Raw genomic sequence first — 13,114 nt, forward strand, 5'->3', positions numbered from 1 at the left:
GCTGGCCCGGGGCGCTTTACACAGCCAGACTGGAGCTGATCCTTCCTCCCCCAGGAGGGAAAGCGGCCCCCTAGGTCGCCCTTGACACTCGAACCCGTTGCTTCGCTCCCCGTCCGCCTCCCCATCACAGTTGCTTCTTCCGCCGCCCGCCCCGCACAAACCTCGGGATTTTTCCCAGGCAGCCGGCAAGATGGGTAGGCTCGCGCGGCGCGAAAGTGCGACTCTCTCCCCTCGCCGCTCGCTCCCCCCCCCCGCGCCCCGCGCCCTCCCCTTTATCTCCCCGACACATCTGCTCGCTCTCCAGGAAGGGACGGCACACCGGGCTGCGTGAGCGCCTCCTTGGCCGCTGCTTCCCCAGCCGCTGGAAGGAAACGATGGTCCGGGATCCCACCACGGCCAGCCTCTCGCTAATATGCTCGCTTCCCCGCCAGGCGTGAAAGGCGGCTATTTTTAGGAAGCCCTGCGGTTTCGCTTCTCCCCCCCCCCCCCCGGCCAAGCCCGGAGCGCCGGCGCCGCGCGGGGAAAGCGCGCCACGGCAGCGAGACCGCCGCGATCGCCCCGGGCGGGCAGCAGCAGCGCCGCGAGGAGCCCTTCCGCCGCCGCCGCGCGCCCAGGTTGGTGGGGCTCTTTTGTCTTGTCGCCGCCTCGCCCTTCCCTCGCGCCGCATCTTCCTCCGCGCTCGTCCCCTTCGCCCCGCGTCCCTCGCTCGCTTAGGCCCTGCAGGAGAAAAGAGCGAGCCGGAGAGAAACCGGCGTGCCTCTTTAACCCCCTCGGGGCTGGGCGTGTCCCCCGCCGCCGCTTGCCCTGCTTGCTCCAGCCGCCGCTTTCCGATCGCCGACTCTTCCCGGCGGACAGTTATGGTGGGCGCGCGGGGACAAAAGATGGGGATGCAGGCGGAAAGGGGGACTCCTCTCCCCGCTCCGCCCCCGGCCGTGCTCTCCGGCAATGGCAGGAAACGGCCTAGCGGTCTCGTTGTTGTTGGAGGGACCCGCTCTCCTCCCCCTCCCCCTCTCCCCTAGCCAACCATCCCCTCTATTGCAGGGATGTGTGCAATGGGGAAACAGCTCCGAGCTGCTTTCCCTGTAGGCGAAGCAGGCACGCCAGCCAGCCAGCCCTAGGCTGCAAGGCATGGAAGCCTCTGCGAAGCCTCCCGTTTCCTCTCCTTTCCCCTGCCAGCTCCTATTAATAGCAGGAGAGCTTTTGTCTTTCTCCTCGCATCCTTTAATTATTCCCATGACTGGGATGGGGAAGGGAGAAAAGGGGCGTTAAAAAAGCAAAGGCGGGGTGGAGAGGGAAAGCAGCCTGCTTCTTATATAATCCGGGTAATAGAGGGGTAACCACAGGGCGGTCTAGCAGCAGCCTGGGGGAGGAATGTAAGGCGGGATTCCCCCATGCACAGACACACACACACCCCCTCAGCCCTGCCTGACTGTGTGGTGGGCCTGTTGTGGTGAAACCAAGGTCAACAGGTACGTTTGGGGCCTTGCCAGACATTTTTAGTTGACACCTTTTCCATCCCCAGTCTCCCCAAGAATCAACTAGGAAGGTCTGTCCAGGGGAAAAAGGAGTTTAAATACAAATATTCAGGCCTCTAGAATTGAACCTCTAGGAGGGAACCTGGGCCTAAATCTTCCGGGAACATTAAAATTGCCCTGGCTTTTTGAGATGTATTGTTGTTCAGTCGTGTCCGACTCTTCGTGACCCCATGGACCATAGCACGCCAGGCCTTCCTGTCCTCCGCTCTCTCCCGGAGTGTGCTCAAGTCCATATTCATTGCATCGGTGATGCTGTCTAGGCATCTCATCCTCTGCCGGCCCCTTCTTATTGAGATGTATACAGAGTCCAAAATGCTACAGGTTTCATTGTGTAGATAACAGAACTTTATTGGTTTGGATCCAGACTTAGGCATACTTGGAGCAGGCCCATTGAAATCCATGGGACCCAAGTTAGTCATGGCTAACTTAAATCACATAGATCCCATTGAACCTACTCTACAGTGACTAAGTTTGGATCCAACCAATCTGGATCCACCCAGGCTTGGGTCTTGCAGAGGAAAATGCAATTTAATTGCAATTATGTGCATTAAGACTAAGCATGCACTGCAAAATTGCAAATATGTGCTTTAGGGCTAAGCATGCACTGCAACAGATGGTTCATATCTGAACAGGACTTGTTCAGCACCATGCAAAGTACCACTGTCCTTAGTGCTCCAAACTCAGTGTGTCCTGTAGTCTATTCCTGACTGCTGTGCAGTTTGTGGTGGACTGGTGCACATTAGATGCCCACAGGACCTGAGCAAAGCCACAAGTATAAACACAGCCCTGGATGTCTCAAGTCTCTGTAGCAAGACAGACAGTGTACACAGGCAAAAGATGGAACTGCACAGTGGCCACACCACCACCTTTTGACCATAGCAATATCAAACCCTTTATTTACAACAGAGCATCTGTTAACTAAAGCCTAAAATACTGTTCTTTCTTTCACTAATGACAGTAAAATGGGAAATTACTAGAACATTTTTACTTGAGGACTAGTTACGCATTAACACAGCCTTCCTCAACCTGGTACCCTCCAGATGTTTTGGACTTCAACTCTCATCAGCCCCAGCCAGCATGGCCAATTGTCAGGAATTCCGGGAGGTGTAGTCTAAAACCTTGGAAGGCACTAGGCTGGGCATTAACATTTGGAGGGCATTAACTACTCTTTCCTCATTAGTTAGGGAAATTAAAGTAAGTTTTCTCCTTTTGTTCTAAGAGGTTTGAAATAATGGGGGGGGGGATTTCAGACTCCACAGTGATCTTGATAACTCTCCAAATTTGTTAATCCAGAATAAATTAAAGGCCTTTAGGATTGCAAAAATCTAGTTGTTGTAAGTGTGCACCAAAAGAGTGGGAAAAATGGCAATTTATGGCAATATCTATTGAACAAAAGTATTTAGACACCTGGTGGTCTTCGGATTCTGCATTCCTGAATTGTGTCATTTTATCCTGAATCATGTTTGAGGCATGAACCAGAAAGAAGTGTGGGGAGATCTATAGATATTTTCTGGGAGCATAAATTATGGCAACAGAATGTTGATGCTGCTAGCAGAAAACAAGAGTACTCTTGTAAAAGCTGATTGGAGTGGACAATATTTTCAAGTGTAGTCATTTCAGTTGTCCATTCTACAGGTTATGCAAAGAGAGACCTATTGCAAACATGAATCTGCTTGCTCTAAATTAAAGATTTTGAAACGGTTTACCTTCAGTTTACCCTTTCCAGTTCGGCTTTGCTACCTCTGCATACTTGCTGTAGAACTCTGGTACATTGTAAAATAATTTAGGGCTTGACTTAGGGAGCAATCCTATGCTCCCTAGACAGTGTCTGGGGGGACATAGGATTGTTCAGTTTCCAGGATTCGAGGTCGGAGACGCAGCTCGGACCTTGTAGCCAGGAAACCGTGCTCCCACCCCTCCCCCTCATAGCTGGCTCAGAGGGAACTGCACTGGCGGGGAGGGAGGGGAGAAGCCTGGGGCAGCTGGTTTTCGCCTTTTTCTATTGCTATCCCCACCTCTTTCCCTCCCCCTCCCTGAAGTCTCCACTAGATGGGTGAAATCACCCATCTTGCAAAAATTCGGAGTGGGTGGCGTGAGGCTCCTCCCTCTCTACATAGAATACTCATAAGCCCCTGAATGTGGGGGCTAATGAGTACCCAGGGCGCAACCCATGTGATTGTGCCCTTAGGGTGCACAGCCAGGCCTGTTGAATCTCATTTTTTTGCCTTTCATGAACACAATATATCCAAGTACACATCCAATATTCTTCTCTGGCTCTGTACCGCAGGTGAAGGTTGGTAGTGGTGTCATGTTGTGTTTTAGAGAAGCTTATGTGTCTTTACTGATCTCCTTGATGAGGAGCCCGTCATAATAGGGTTGCAGTGTTTAATTGATGATTCTGTTAGATTGATTGAGGAAAAAAGACATTTTAATTGACAAAAAAACATGTTGTCGCACCCCCCCAACTTCCTGGGGCACAGATTTCCTTTTTAAAATATTATTAAGAATAATGCATATACATATAAAAACTTCAGATGGCAAACACCATCTTTAAAGAAGGCAGGATGTCTCTTCTCAGCAAATGTGTACATCATCTAAAAATAAATAATGTACGTTTCTTGCTTCAGAGCTATTGTTTGACAGGCAAATTTGTGCAAATGTAACGCATCACAACTCTACTTGATAGGCTTCCAAGGAACCCCAGTGTTCCCTGGAACAAAGTTGAAAAGCCAGTGCTCTAAATGAATGGTGAAATTCTTTCAAGATTGGAGAAAAGGAAAGGTTTACACCAGATAGGGGTGAGCAAGTTGTGGCCCTCTTGATATTGTTGGACTGCAGCTCTCGTCAGCCATAGCCAGCCTAGCCTATGGTGAGGAATGATGGGAACTGCAGTCTTGCAGCATTGGAGTAGTGGAGGCTGGTGGCTTCAATGTCAGTAGGGCAGTGATTGTTGTTGTTCAGTCGTGTCCGACTCTCCGTGACCCCATGGACCATAGCACGCCAGGCCTTCCTGTCCTGCACTCTCTCCCAGAGCGTGCTCAAGTTCATATTCATTGCATCGGTGATGCTATCTAGCCATCTCATCCTCTGCCGTCCCCTTCTCCTTTTGCCTTCAGTCTTTCCCAGCATCAGGGTCTTTTCCAGAGAGTTTTCTCTTCGCATTAGGTAGCCAAAATATTTGAGCTTCAGCTTCAGGATCTGTCCTTCCAATGAGCACTCAGGGTTGATTTCCAATCAGAACTCTAAAGGAGCCATCCAAAATGCCTTGCCATTCTGACGGAAACCCAGAGCAGATTCACCACCCCACTGATGTCGGAGCCACCAACCTCCACTGCATTGGAGGGCTGCAAGTTGCCCACCCTTGCACTGGGTGGTGGGGGAAGCATCCCAACACTCTGTCCCAAATCACTGTATGCTAATCCTCCTCCAGGTGCTAGAGCTGGTAACATAACCATTGTGCCATTTCTGGGGTACTGATGGCCCCAGCAGTTCATGTTCAGAGAAATGTCACATGCAGAAGAATCCAGAGGCATTGTGAAAGGCAAACTGATGTGTAATGGATTTCTGCAACTTCTTTGAATGCAGCTTGGGTGTTTTGTTTCCTCGATTGCCACATGCACTAACATTAGCATTGAAATGATCTCAGCTAGACATAGCCATTAACACCTTGGAGAGGTAGATGAGAAATTGAGTTCACACCTTAACTCTTCCTAGGGTTTATTTGGAGCACTTTGCACTCAAGCTCACAAAACAGGCCTAACAGTATTGCTGATAGATCTTTACATGTGAAAATAAGACAAGTGTCAGATTGTCAGATCATTATTGTTTTGGTTGCATTACAGTATCACCTAGAATCCCCAGTGAGCAGGGCACTGAACATGCAGAGAGGGAGAGGGAGAGACCTTGCCCTGAACAGTTCCTTGAGCTAAATAAGCAAGGCCAAGATAGTTGTTCAAAGACACTAGACAGCAATATAGTGGCAAGAGCTAGGAATAAAACCTAGATTTCTTCATTCTCAGAAGAATTGCTGTCTACTCGTGAACTAACCCATGTGTGTTTTAATGTTCCGGTAAGAAACATTGTACTGCATAATAACATTTTAGGACACAATCCTGCTGAAGGTTTTTATGTACATTGATCTCAGTGGGAGAGACATATATATGCCTCCCCCTCCCATTGCCACCAGTGAGACTTTAGTTTAACTTTGGTTGGATGATGCCCTTTTTAATTGTATATTTCCTGCTTTATTATCACAATAATAATACAGAATAGCAAAGATATAATTTATAGGCATATCTTTATACAAAATATTCCTAAATTCAATGAATGCATGCCTCAGGCTCTTATCACCATCCCAGTTCCTTCCCTCATGTAGATCAAAAATATAAAGGCTTTTTTCTCCATTTGGATTTTGGGTGTTTTTCTCATGGACCTGCATGGCTATCTTTGTTTGTTCTTTAATCTGAAATTAAGTGAGATTAAGCAGGCTTAATCTCCCTTAATTTCCCTTAGTCTTTTTGCCAGAATGATTTTCAGACATAAGTATTTTCAAACAAAAGGATCTACATTTAATTTTGACTGTATAAATCTATATTTATATGTTTATGACTCTCAAAGATAGTGGTGTATAACATTGTGCGTGATATGGAGAAAGTGTGTAGGGAGTAGTTTTGTCTTCTCTCATAATACTAGAACCCAGGGTCATCCAGTGAAGCTGAATGATGAGAGATTCAGGACAGATAAAGGTACTTCTTCACACAGCACGTTGTTAGACTATGGAATTTGCTCCCACAAGATGTAGTGGTGGCCACCAGGTTTGTTGGCTTTAAAAGGGGATTAGAAAATTCTTGGAGGATAAGGCTATCAATGGCTATGAGTCATGATGACTATATATTACCTCTAGTATTCAAGTCATGATGCTTTCCAATACCAGTTGCTGGGAAACACAAGTAGGAGGCTGCTGTTGTGCTCATGTCCTGCTTGTAGGCTTCCCATAAATACCTGGTTGGCCACTGTGAGAACAGAATGCTGGACTAGATAGGTCTTTGTTTTGATTTGGTATGGCTCTTTGTGTGTTCTTCTGTTCTCATACAACCATACACAGTAATTGACAGATTTCAGCATAATTCAGAACCCATTATTCGCTGCAGCCAAGATCCTTTAATAAAGCTCCTTTGCTAAATGTAAAGAAAACTTGCATTCAGAAGGGAACATCTCCAACACCTGAAAAAAATAATATCACAATAGTAATGATGGCTGCCTTCCTAAAGTAGACACCTTTTAGTTCATTGCTTGAGATATCATAAGAAGAATCACAGAATTTTAGAGTTGGAAGACACCTGGGAGGTTATCTAGTTCAACGCCCAGCTCATTGCAGGAATCTTGCAACAATGAGGAAAAAGCTTTGATCTGCCAGACAAGCTCATTCAATGCTACCAATAACTTTTTTATAACTAAAGTATCTCCACTGTCTTTGATCAGAATCTAGACTATCTAGACTCATAAAGTGTATATAGTAGGGCTGCAAGCTTTAATCCAAACATGAAAGTTTTAGTTGTGGGTGCCAGTTTTAACTGATCAGAAAAAATAAATAAATCTCTAAGCCTGAGAATCAGACACGTTTATTTATCTTTTTAGGTTATTTTGGCTCTGGTGTGTGATTGTAATAGGGAGAGAGAAAATATTAATGATGGTCTTTCCTTCTAACTATAACCAGAAGCGCTTATTTATTAAATTCTGTTAGCTCACCCCCTTCCTCTAGTCTGCAGTTGAATGCCCCACTTATCTGGGTGTAATGAGGCTTTCAGAGCAAGCCTAGACATGTCTACTCAGAAGTAAGTCCCATTCTGTTCAATGGGTCTTACTCCCAGGTAGAGTGTATATTTTTATTTATTATTATTTTATTATTGCATTTATATCCCGCCTTTTTTCCTCTTGCAAGGAACTCAAGGCGGCTTACATTATCCTCCTCCTCCTCTCCATTTTATCCTCACAACAACAACCCTGTGAGGTAGGTTGGGCTGAGAGTCTGTGACTGGCCCAAAGTCACCCAGTGAGCTTCCATGGCCGAGTGGGGACTAGAACCCGGATCTCCCAGCTCCCAGTCCAACATAGGATCACAGTGCTAATATCTCAAAAGAGGCATTCCTGTGGAGGTTTGGGTAATAAGGAGATTTATTTAAATTTAACCATTTAAGAAGCTGGGTGATTAACCAATGTAGAAGAATATCTAGGAGGCGCAAGCAGCTGGCAGCATGCAGTCCCTTGTGGACGACTGGGTGTTGCTGGAAAGACAGTTTGGGAGTCAGGTAGCATATTTGTATTCCTGCTAAATTCTCAGTGACTCTGTCCTCCTGCAGAGAAAAGTGGAGGAAGCTGCAATGGAGTCCAATTCAGTTGCTAAACCTATGGCCCTGGCTGGCATGGTAATGCTGTCTTTTGCCATTGGGACTGCATCTGACCTTCCTGACTCTGTAATGTTTTTATAAATGCATCCTCATGTCTTTTGGAGTAATTGGTGCTCCCAAGAAGCTGTTTCTTTGTGTTCCTCCCCATAATCCCTGGGGCTGCTTTATTTTTTGTTTTGTTTTTTTGCCTTCAGTTTCCTGAACCTTCCCTCCATCTCCCTTTCAAAGGGCATCTCTACACCAGCCTAAAATCCTGTATTTTAAACAGGGATTTCTGCTTCCATTTTAAATGCAGGACTCCCTTTTTCACGGCCTTCCTTTCCCCCCTCCTTTTCCCTGTATCAGAGTCTTCCATATCTTTCATTGGTCTCACTCCTTTTCTTGCCACTTTTCCTCTTTTCACCCAGTGAGTTTAGGGGTAATTTGATAGCTCATTATCTGTGATCTATTTAAAAACCGAACAAAGGGCATTTAGTGCAGGAGATGCCCTGGAGGTTCATGGCATCATGTAAAGAGCCTGCAAACTTTCATGAGAGAGTCATCTCAATAGCAAGATAAAAGCTCCAGAGAGCCATCTCAGTAGCAAGATAAAAGCTCCCAGTGAAGAAGCCCATTGAAAGCTTATTTTTGTATGAAGCAGCCTTCCCCAACCTGGTTTTCTCCAGATGTGTTGGGATACAGCTTTCATGCTGGCTGGGAATGGTAGGAGTTGTCATCCAAGTCTGAAGGGCACCAGGTTAGGCAAGGTTGGTATGAAGACTAAACTTGCAGGGAAATCCTGTTTAACATTATTGTACTGCTAACCTGGTATGGATGTACAGAAGGCCCCATTTCCTTCCAGTAAGCAAGATATTAAACTCCACTCAGAGAAGTTACAATCTGTTTTGAAGTTCAGTCATCAGGAAGCAGTGATACTCTCATACTCGGGCCACAAAGACAAGAAGGACCTAGTTCCCCGATCCTCCACGTAAAACCTTTGAAAAATGTAATGTAAGTGAATGCAGCAACGAGCTCCATTGGCTGGTGTTATATTTTCAAGGTGCCCCTTACACAAATCTGCAGTGGGAACCCCACCCCCCTGCCATGGGTCCTGTTGCCCCAAGGACCCATGGCAAGGGGGTGAAATCCCCCCCACCACCAATGTTCACAAGGGGCACTTTGGAAATATAACGCAAGCCAATGTTGCTCATTGCTCCATTCACTTCTATTACATTTTCAAAGCTCTCCTGGCGAAAATCAGGGTGGGGTCAAAATCCAACCCACCCACCAAAGACTGTGTTGTTCCCACAGTCCTTAGTGAGGGGTAGATTTTGACACACACCCTACCCTTGATTTCTGGATTTTTCTTTATTTACTCAAGCCCTGTTTTGTGCAAAATGGGGCTGGGGGGATTTAAAAAGTGGGAGCCAACCCAATCGCGATTACAACCAGGCAGGAAGGGGGCATGGGCAGTGGCTTGGGCATGATTGGCAAATGGTGATTTCACCCTGCTGGGCAAGAGGCAGTCAAGCAACTCGCTGGCCAAGGCCTTTTACCCATGGTGGAGCACTAGACAACACGATTACCCACGGGTAGTTAAATAACCCTTACTCCAGACCGTAGTCTATCAGAGTGCTCATTTCAGCAGAATAGGCCATCATGGATTTAAAAATGCTTGACAGATGACACAATAACCAATGATACATTAAATAAGCCACCGTGGCTTATTCAAAACAAAGGTAGTGGTAGCCAAAATAGTTTCTGATGGTGGCTAGAACTAGGTGCATGAGAGGAAATGTATAAGACACTGGAGTCATTATTGAATGATCCATGTTCTGTCATTCACTTGCAGCTTCTGCCAAGGCGACGAGGAACACCTGGATAATGAGATTGTATTCCCTGACCAACTTGGCTCAACGCCATTCCTGGATTGGCTCTGTTTCTTAAAATAAATCTGCTATACTGTTAAAGCCAGTTTTATTCTTTGCTTCCGCAACACCCCACCTGAAGCAAAGCATTCCACAGATTAAACTCTAGTGAAAAAGCTATCCTCCGACTGCTGCCGCCTCCCCCAAAATGTAGCAATAAAGATGGAATTTATTCCTGCAGCTTCGTAGTCTTGAAGAATCATATGGCTGAATAGCATTTGAAAATCTGCCCAGGGAAGGCAAGATGTGTTTCGTATAAATGTTATTCTTTGTTTTTGTTTCTTCCCTCTTAGAATTATTCAATTTTTTTCTTTGGCAAGTTGTCATCGCATGTGTTTGGGAGCAATTTCAATATGCAGACATATTTATCTGTGCCCTGGTAAAAAAAAAAAAAAAAAAAGAATCCCACTCCCCTGAGCCTTGACTTGAATTAATAGGCACAAACCAGTCAAAACTAAGCCCTTTGAAGCCCTATGGATGTTACATTCAGTGGGTCAACAATGATTAATTTTAATTAGATAAAAAAAACCCAAAGCTTCTAGATTGGCCTGGGGCCTGAATCTGACCTGAAATTATACCTTTTCCAGGTATATGCAGACACCCCTAAGGTTCCTGACTGGCCTGTAACAATGTGTTGGGACACTGTGTATTCATTGTTTTTGTTGTTGACATTTGTACTGTTGCAGTATGTGGCCAAGCACAATATACAGTCAGAGCCAGAAATATTGGAACAAGGATAACTGTTTTGGCAGTTGGCCTCTGTACACCACCACGTTGAAGTTGAAAGGAAACACACCCAGACGGGAGCGAAGTCAGGACTTCCCGCTGTAATTCAAGGGGTTTGACAAAAGTGGGGCGCTGACCATTCAGGAAGGACAGCCAGTGGCACACACACACCCCGAATGCCGGGAGATTCAGTTGGGGATCTCTTGTGTAATGTGTGGCTTGGCCCTTAATACATGGCTGAGGCAGAAATGCTGGCAAGGGAAGAGCATTTGGAGAAGACTGAGAGGCTGTCCTATGGGAGTCACTGCTAAGCTGAAGCACATATGATAGAGGCACTCGCCTACCTTCTGCTGCATCTGGTGGCCCTTTCCTCACAGCAGATGTCCTGGCTCATTAGATAAGTTGCAGCCTAATGGTTGCTGCTGATGCAGGCTGGTTCCACCTAAGCAAGTCCCACCTAAGCTGCTTCCACCTAAGCAAGTCCCTGTCACCTCTGAGGATGGCCAGGAATGACCCCAAAAAGGAGGGGCAGGAGTGCAGGTCCTCACCTTTCCTTCTTCATCTTTCTGCCTTCCTAGGGTGTGCCCGGCCTTTGACATGCACTGCCTGACCGAGGAGCCCTTGTGTTAGTCACCTGACAGAGCACCTGCCTAGAGACACAGAAAGGTAGGTGCATTTCCCTTCTGCTCCCAAGTTGCTCATGGTGATCCTCTGGGGTTATGGCTTTGGGTACAGCATGGAAAGCATTTTCCCCACCTAGGTTGCTTTCCTTTTGTTGAACTCGCAAGGAGAAAAGTACCGTCCAGCATCTGGGATGTTTAGAGAATAGATATTGCCTGCATACCGATATCAGGCAGGAGATCTAAAACAAATGGGCTTTTGTACCCTTGGCTTATGTGTCTTAATCCTTATCCCATCATGACTAGTGATGCTGCCAGATTTTGTAATTGCTTGGTTCATTGGTCAAAACTCATTCGTTCGTAATGCTCACCTTTGTAGTGATCCAGGATCAATATATTATAAATTCACTACTAAGTTCGGAATTGCTTGCGATCTTCGGAGCATGCGCAGCCTGCAGCTAAACAATGCCATTGCTGTGCACGTGCTACGTTGGGTGGTTTAACCCCTGAATGATCCACTACTGCTTCCCTCGTCATTGTCACCGCCACAGCTCTGGCTCACCTAGGAGGAGAAGGACTCTGTGGGTCCATCTTCTTCTCTCTACCATATGCCAGCAATCGGTGACGGCGAGTAAACATCGCATCACACAGGCAGGTCAGGTGAAAACAACCAGTCAGGAAGAGGGTACATAATGTGGCGACACATGCTGTTATACCACTACATGATTCCGAACTTCAACTCCCACGATGCATATCACTCATATATGTGGATATATGAGACACATGTGCAAAAACTCCTATACACAGAAGAAGATCTTGAATTATAGGAGAACTCTCGTCCGAGCTTACATGGGTGAATTTGTTACTTTCCGAAGAAATAATGGATTCAGCTGGGGTAAGTTATTAATCACTAATTATGACAATCTATGGTTGCAGAACAGAGCGAGAGCTACCTTATGTGCCCTCTGGGCCAGCTGCTGGATTATCCAAACTGTTCTCTTGTCTTTAGTGTATGTAGTCCTGTCATGGGATATAGAAGTATGTTGTGAAACTGGTGGCATGAAAACAAGGAGAGGCAAGGGTTTGTTTGCCTTTGGTTATTACTTTGATCTAGAACAGTTGCCAGCTGTCCACTGAGTTACTATGGGAGGCTTCCCATTATGTCCTCAACTTGCCTTGCATCCCGCTACTCACTGCTTAGGAGTAGGCTTCTGGCTACATATAGATAAAGGTAGATGTTCTCTCTCAGGAACTGTAGGCAAGGACTAAAATGACATATTCGTGGAATCCTAGAGTTGGAAGCAGTCGAGGGTGGTGGCTTCGATTTCAGTCGGGCTGTGAATCCATTCTGGGTTTCGGACAGAACCAGCCAGTACTCTAAAGGATCTATCCAAGGTGCTGAAGCTATTTGGGGGCTAGGGTTCAGCACCTTGGATAGCTCCTTTACAGTTCTGACTGGTTCTGACTGAAACCCAGATTTGATTCACAGCCCCACTGAAATTAGAGCCATCAGCCTCCACTGGTTGGAAGACACCTCAAAGGTCATCTCGTCCAACCCACTGCTGACAGAGGGAATCCACTGCTGCAGCGTCCCTGATAGGTGGCTTTCCAGCCTCTGCTTAAAAACCTCTGATGGAGGAGAGTCCACCACCTTCTGAGTCAGTCCGTTCTGTTGTCAAATGGCTCATATCATCAGGAACTTCTTCCTAATGTTTAGTCAAAATCCCCTTTCTTGTAATTTGAATCCATTGGTTGGGGTCCTACCCTCTGGAACAACAGAAAACAATTTTGCTTCACCATCTATGGAACAGCCCTTCAAATATTTGTCTATCATATTGCCTCTTAAACATCTCTTCAGGCTAAAAGTACCCAAATCCTTTAACCTTTCCTCATAGGACTTGGTCTCCAGGCCCTTGCCA

The 13,114-nt window shown here is 46.3% G+C and overlaps 1 protein-coding gene across 1 annotated transcript in view; it reads left to right on the forward strand.

Moving 5' to 3' along the window:
- The first annotated feature begins 302 nt into the window (after positions 1–302).
- CPLX2 (complexin 2) overlaps positions 303–13,114 on the forward strand; it is a 172,927-nt gene continuing 160,115 nt past the window's right edge. Inside the window, exons 1-2 of the mRNA XM_084839307.1 lie at positions 303–614; positions 11,154–11,241. The gene's annotated coding sequence lies outside the window, so the exon portion shown is untranslated. The remainder of the gene's footprint in view (positions 615–11,153; positions 11,242–13,114) is intronic.

This window comes from Heloderma suspectum, chromosome 2 (genome assembly GCF_057233095.1).
Source record: "Heloderma suspectum isolate Gila_16-S chromosome 2, 16-S_ref, whole genome shotgun sequence".
NCBI classification, from domain to species: domain Eukaryota; kingdom Metazoa; phylum Chordata; class Lepidosauria; order Squamata; family Helodermatidae; genus Heloderma; species Heloderma suspectum.